Source organism: Gopherus flavomarginatus (assembly GCF_025201925.1).
Source record: "Gopherus flavomarginatus isolate rGopFla2 chromosome 11 unlocalized genomic scaffold, rGopFla2.mat.asm SUPER_11_unloc_1, whole genome shotgun sequence".
Classification (NCBI taxonomy): domain Eukaryota; kingdom Metazoa; phylum Chordata; order Testudines; family Testudinidae; genus Gopherus; species Gopherus flavomarginatus.
The window spans coordinates 1,756,003-1,762,811 of NW_026114602.1; the positions used below are offsets into that span (position 1 = coordinate 1,756,003).

Genomic DNA, 6,809 nt, shown 5'->3' on the forward strand with positions numbered 1-6,809 from the left:
ATACAGTGACTGGATTTATTTCAGATGCGGTGAGCACATGCAATTGCTTCTAAAGACAATTAGAGTTAATTCCTTCTCTTCTTGTAACCAAGGGCACACACTGGGCATGTGAATCCTCTAAATAAGTGGTTCTCCAGCTTCCCATTCCAACCCTTCTTCAGTCTAAACCAGGAACTACGTTGGACCTCCTTGCCACATATGAATATGGGAAGGGCGTTCTGTTTGTCATGAACGTCTGATAATTTCTTATGACCCCCACATTGAGGTGCAAACAATTGGATGTTTATTGGGGTGAACTTCCAGCAAGCTTAAATCCAAGTTCCTTTTTCCTTATTTTCGAATCCCAGCTTACTTCTTGTTAGCCTCTAATTTATATAGTAATATTTTTAGCTATACCTTAACCAATCATTCTACTAAAATTTACCTAACCAATCCTAACATATTGTAACATGGTTATTTAACAAATTATATCCCACCACCTTAATTAGTTTACACCCAGCAAAATTAATTAAACAGCAGACAGAAACAATCATAGAACCAGATAGAGACCATGCAAATAAACATACAAAACAATACAGAAGTGAGGATTTCACAACTACATCTATACAGATATAAGGGTTCTCCAGCTGTGTCTATTGATAAGTGAGCTCTTACCAGACAGAAAACTATCAAACTAAATTTCCTTTTATATGTTTTCGGCTCTTTCCTTTCTCTGGAAGTAATAGATCGGATCACCTTCCTAACAGCCCCAGGTTGCCTTATTTCAATATGACTAAACAAGACCTCAGACTGTCACAGTGAGAGAAGTCCCTTACGCTGATAGACAATGATTTTGATTCTTTCTTTAATATCTCTATAACTAGTTAAGTGATAAGAATATACGTAAATTCTTAAAGTGTAGGCCAGACAAACTTGAATATTTCTATTCTAACAGTTAGACAAAGGCTTGATTTCATAGGTAGGCTGCTCCTTTTCACTCCCAATGATCCCAAAACTCAACATGACAACTGGTGTAGTTCATAGGGTCTGCTGTAGCAGGGATGACCTGCACTGAGTGTGACTGAATTTAGTAAACTAAGATAATTATTAAGCAAAATGTCTGTCAAGAGGCACTAATATTGACTTAATACTAATAATTCAAGAAGGGAATAATAAGAACTTTTTCATACTAATTATTACAGTTGCCTCTCTAGACATGTTTTGAAGCTAGTAAATGGAACAGCAGAACCTCAGCTCCACAGTAACAGAATTTGTCCCCTTGGTCCTCATCCAGATTGCTGAGCTGCAGCAATGCATCTTCGTTGTTTTCTTCATAATCTACTTGACAACCTGGATGGGAAACTTCACCATCATCACCACTGTGATCACCAGCCGCTGGCTCCACACCCCCATGTACTTCTTACTGGCCAGCTTGGCTTTCCTAGATGTTAGTGACTCATCAGTCAATGCTCCAGAATTGCTGTTGGGTCTTCTCTCCCAGCACAGAACCATCTTGTTCAATGAGTGCATCCTCTAGATGTTCTTCTTCCACATCTTCACTGATGCTATGACTGTAGCCCTTGTGATGATGGCTGCTGATCGGTATATAGCCATCTATAAACCACTGTGTTACTTGCCTATCATGAACGATGGTGTGTGCATGGGGCTGGTGGCCGGGGCATGGCTGGGTAGATTGGCTCACTGCTGTTCAGATTGCATTGATCCTCCAGTTGGCTTTCTGTGGTCCAAACATCTTGGACAATTTCTACTGTAATATCCCACAAGTCATCAAATTGGCCTGCACGGACACCTACTTGGTCGAGCTGCTGATAGTTTCCAATGGTGGGATGTTTGTCATAGTAATGTTCATCATCCTGCTCATTTCGTACACCATCATCTTTGTCAAGCTAAAGATACATGTTACAGATGGGAAGCACAAAGCTCTGTCTACCTGTGGATCCCAGATCACAATTGTGTGTTTACAATTCATACCCCGCATCTTCATCTATGCTAGGCCCTTCTGGAAATTGCCCATGAACAAGTTGGCTTCAATCATTTACACTGTAATCACCCCAATGCTGAACCCAATGATCTACACGCTGAGAAACGCTGAGATGAAAAAGGCCATCAGGAGACTGATGAGCAGAATCCTGTCCTCAGGGAAGAAACTATAAAGTCAGAATGTATCTTGAATTATCTTTTTTTTTCAATTGTTATTATTGTCTTAAAAATGAACTTTCTGTTAGAGTTTTAACAATCTATATCTTTAATCCCTATTTTTGACATGTAAAAAAATTGTGTTGGTCAACCTCTTAGCACGAACTTTGTACTCATTATGTCCAAACTCCAAACATAGAAATGATTCAATATGTACTTTACTTGACCCCAATTCATAGAATCATAGAATCACAGACTATCAGGGTTGGAAGGGACCTCAGTAGATCATCTAGTCTAACCCACTGCTCAGGGCCAATCATCTAGTTCAACCTCCTGCTCAAAGCTTTAGACCTGAAATTAGATGAAGGTTTCTAACCATCTGAGGAGGAAAGTTCTGGAACAGCCTTCCAAGGAGAGTAGTGGGGGCAAAAGACATATCTGGCTTTAAGACTAAGCCTGATAAGTTTATGGAGGGGATGGTATGATGGGATAGCCTAATTTTGGCAATTCATTTGGCAATTGATATTTGATTATCAGCAGGTAAATATGCCCAGTGGTCTGTGATGGGATGTTAGATGGGATGGGTTCTGAGTTACTACAGAGAATTCTTTCCTGGGTGCTGGCTGATGAGTCTTGCCCACATGCTCAGGGTTTAACTGATTACCATATTTGGGATCGGGAAGGAATTTTCCTCTGGGGCAGATTGGCAGAGGCCCTGGAGGTTTTTCGCCATCCTCTGCAGCATGGGGCATGGATCACTTGCTGGAGGATTCTCTGCAGTTTGAGGTCTTCAAATTACGATTTGAGGACTTCAGTAACTCAGACATAGGCTAAGGGTTTGCTACAGGAGTGGATGGGTGAGATTGTGTGGCCTGCATTGTGCAGGAGGTCAAACTAGATGATCATAATGGTCCTTTCTGACCTTAAAGTCTATAAGTCTATGAGTCTAATCTCAACTAAATCAATTAATGAGTCTCTGCCCTTTTATCTATTAGAAGATTTGCCCATACTTTATTTTCCTATGCCATTAATGTTGGTGGCTCTATCCTTCTCCAGACATGAGCTATCACATATCTTGCTACATAAAGTAATTGTGTTATCAGCGTGCTCTGTCCTGAGTCAGTAACCAACTTTGGACAATAATTCTGGCTTCTGTAGGTGGCCTTCCTTTTCTATTCTTGAGAAATCTGTTTAATTAGTCATAAGAACATAACATAACATAAGAACAGCCGTACCGGGTCAGACCAAAGGTCCATCTAACCCAGTATCTGTCTACCAACAGTGGCCAATGCCAGGTGCCCCAGAGGGAGTGAAGCTAACAGGCAATGATCAAGTGATCTCTTTCCTGCCATCCATCTCCATCCTCTGATGAACAGAGCCAAGGGACACCATTCTTTACCCTTTCTGGCTAATAGCCATTTATGGACTTAGCCACCATGAATTTATCCAGTTCCTTTTTAAACATTGTTATAGTCCCAGCCTTCACAACCTCCTCAGGTAAGGAGTTCCACAAGTTGACTGTGTGCTATGTGAAGAAGAACTTCCTTTTATTTTTTTTAAACCTGCTACCTATTAATTTCATTTGGTGACCCCTAGTTCTTGTATTAATGGAATAAGTAAATAACTTTTCCTTATCCACTTTCTCAACATCACTCATGATTTTATATTCCTCTATCATATCCCCCCTTAGTCTCCTCTTTTCCAAGCTGAAGAGGCCTAGCCTCTTTAATCTTTCCTCATAAGGGACCCTCTCCAAACCCCTAATCATTTTAGTTGCCTTTTTCAGAACCTTTTCTAGTGCTAGAATATCTTTTTTGAGATGAGGAGACCACATCTGTACACAGTATTTGAGATGTGGGCGTACCATGGATTTATATAAGGGCAATAATATATTCTCTATCCCCTTTTTAATGATTCCTAACATCTTGTTTGCTTTTTTGACCACCTCTGCACTCTGCGTGGACATCTTCAGAGACCTATCCACGATGACGCCAAGATCTTTTTCCTGACTCGTTGTAGCTAAATTAGCCCCCATCATATTGTATGTATAGTTGGGGTTATTTTTTCCCATGTGCATCATTTTATATTTATCCTCATTAAATTTCATTTGCCATTTTGTTGCCCAATCACTTAGGTTTGTGAGATCTTTTTGAAGTTCTTTACAATCTACTTTGGTCTTAACTATCTTGAGTAGTTTAGTATCATCTGCAAACTTTGTCACCTCACTGTTTACCCCTCTCTCCAGATCATTTATGAATAAATTGAATAGGATTGGTCCTAGGACTGACCCCTGGGGAACACCACTAGTTACCCCTCTCCATTCTGAGAATTTACCATTAATTCCTACCCTTTGTTCCCTGTCTTTCAGCCAGTTCTCAATCCATGAAAGGATCTTCCCTTTTATCCTATGACAGCTTAATTTAAGTAACAGCCTTTGGTGAGGGACCTTGTCAAAGGCTTTCTGGAAGTCTAAATACACTATGTCCACTGGATCCCCCTTGTCCACATGTTTGTTGACCCCTTCAAAGAACTCTAATTGATTAGTAAGACACGATTTTCCTTTACAGAAACCATGTTGACTATTGCTTAACAGTTTATGTTTTTCTATGTGTCTGACAATTTTATACTTAACTATTGTTTCGACTAATTTGCCTGGTACCGACTTTAGACTTACCAGTCTATAATTGCCGGGATCACCTCTAGAGCCCTTTTTAAATATTGGCATTACATTAGCTAACTTCCAGTCATTGGGTACCAAAGCTGATTTAAAGGACAGGTTACAAACCTTAGTTAATAGTTCCGCAACTTCACATTTGAGTTCTTTCAGAACTCTTGGGTGAATGCCATCTGGTCCCAGTGACTTGTTAATGTTGAGTTTATCAATTAATTCCAAAACCTCCACTAGTGACACTTCAATCTGTGACAGTTCCTCAGATTTGTCACCTACAAAAGCCAGTTCAGGTTTGGGAATCTCCCTAACATCCTCAGCCGTGAAGATTGAAGCAAAGAATCCATTTAGTTTCTCTTCAATGACTTTATCATCTTTAAGCAAGCCTTTTGTATCTCTATCGTCAAGGGACCCCACTGGTTGTTTAGCAGGCTTCCTGCTTCTGATGTACTTAAAAAAAACATTTTGTTATTACCTTTTGAGTTTTTGGCTAGCCGTTCTTCAAACTCCTCTTTGGCTTTTCTTATTACACTCTTGCACTTAAGTTGGCAGTGTTTGTGCTCCTTTCGATTTGCCTCACTAGGATTTGACTTCCACTTTTTAAAGGAAGTCTTTTTATCTCTCACTGCTTCTTTTACATGGTTGTTAAGCCACGGTGGCTCTTTTTTAGTTCTTTTACTGTGTTTCTTAATTTGGGGTATACATTGAAGTTGGGCTTCTATTATGGTGTCTTTAAAAAGGACCCATGCAACTTGCAGGGATTTCACTTTAGTCACTGTACCTTTTAACTTTTGTTTAACTAACCCCCTCATTTTTGTATAGTTCCCCCTTTTGAAATTAAATGCCACAGTGTTGGGCTGTTGAGGTGTTCTTCCCACCACAGGGATGTTGAATGTTATTGTATTATGGTCACTATTTCCAACTGGTCCTGCTATAGTTACCTCTTGGACCAGCTCCTGCGCTCCACTCAGGATTAAATCTAGAGTTGCCTCTCTCCTTGTCTGTTCCCGTACCAGCTGCTCCATGAAGCAGTCATTTAAAGTATTGAGAAATTTCATCTCTGCATTTTGTCCTGAAGTGAAATGTTCCCAGTCAATATGAGGATAATTGAAATCCCCCACTATTATTGGGTTCTTAATTTTGATAGCCTCTCTAATTTCTCTTAGCATTTCATCATCATTATTACTGTCCTGGTCAGGTGCTCGATAATAGATCCCTAATGTTATATTTTTATTAGAGCATGAAATTTCTATCCATAGGAATTCTGTGGAACATGCGGATTCACTTAAGATTTTTACTTCATTTGAATCTACATTTTCTTTCATATATAGTGCCACTCCTCCCCCTGCATGACCTGTTCTGTCCTTCTGATATATTTTGTACCCAGAAATGATTGTCCCATTGATTGCTCTCAGTCCACCAGGTTTCTGTGATGCCTATTATATCAATATCCTCCTTTATCACAAGGCACTCTAGTTCACTCCTCTTATTATTTAGACTTCTAGCATTTATTTTTAAGCATTTAAAAACTTGTCCTTGTTTATTTGTCTGCCCTTTTCTGAGGTGCCAGATTCTTTTTTATGTGACTGTTTATCATCTGATCCGGCTCTTACATTATCCTTTTCCGTCCTTTGTTCCTGACTATAACCTGGAGATTCTCAATTATCAGACTCTCACCTAAGAGAAGTCTGTGTCTGATCCACATGTTCCTCTGCAGCAGTAGGCTTTCCCCCATTCCCTAGTTTAAAAATTGATCTACAACCTTTTTAATGTTTAGTGCCAGCAGCCTGGTTCCACTTTGGTTTAGGTGGAGCCCATATCTCCTGTACAGGCTCCTCCCATCTCAAAAGTTTCCCCAGTTCCTAATGAACGTAAACCCCTCCTCTCTACACCATCGTCTCATCCATGCATTGAGATTCTGAAGCTCTACCTGCCTACCTGGCCCTTCGTGTGGAACTGGGAGCATTTCTGAGAATGCCACCATAGAGGTCCTGGATTTCAGTCT

General features: G+C 40.0%; 1 pseudogene; it reads left to right on the forward strand.

Annotated features, from left to right (window-relative positions):
- Positions 1-1,213: 1,213 nt before the first annotated feature.
- On the forward strand, positions 1,214-2,153 carry LOC127040919 (olfactory receptor 4D9-like; annotated as a pseudogene).
- The last annotated feature ends 4,656 nt before the right edge of the window (positions 2,154-6,809 follow it).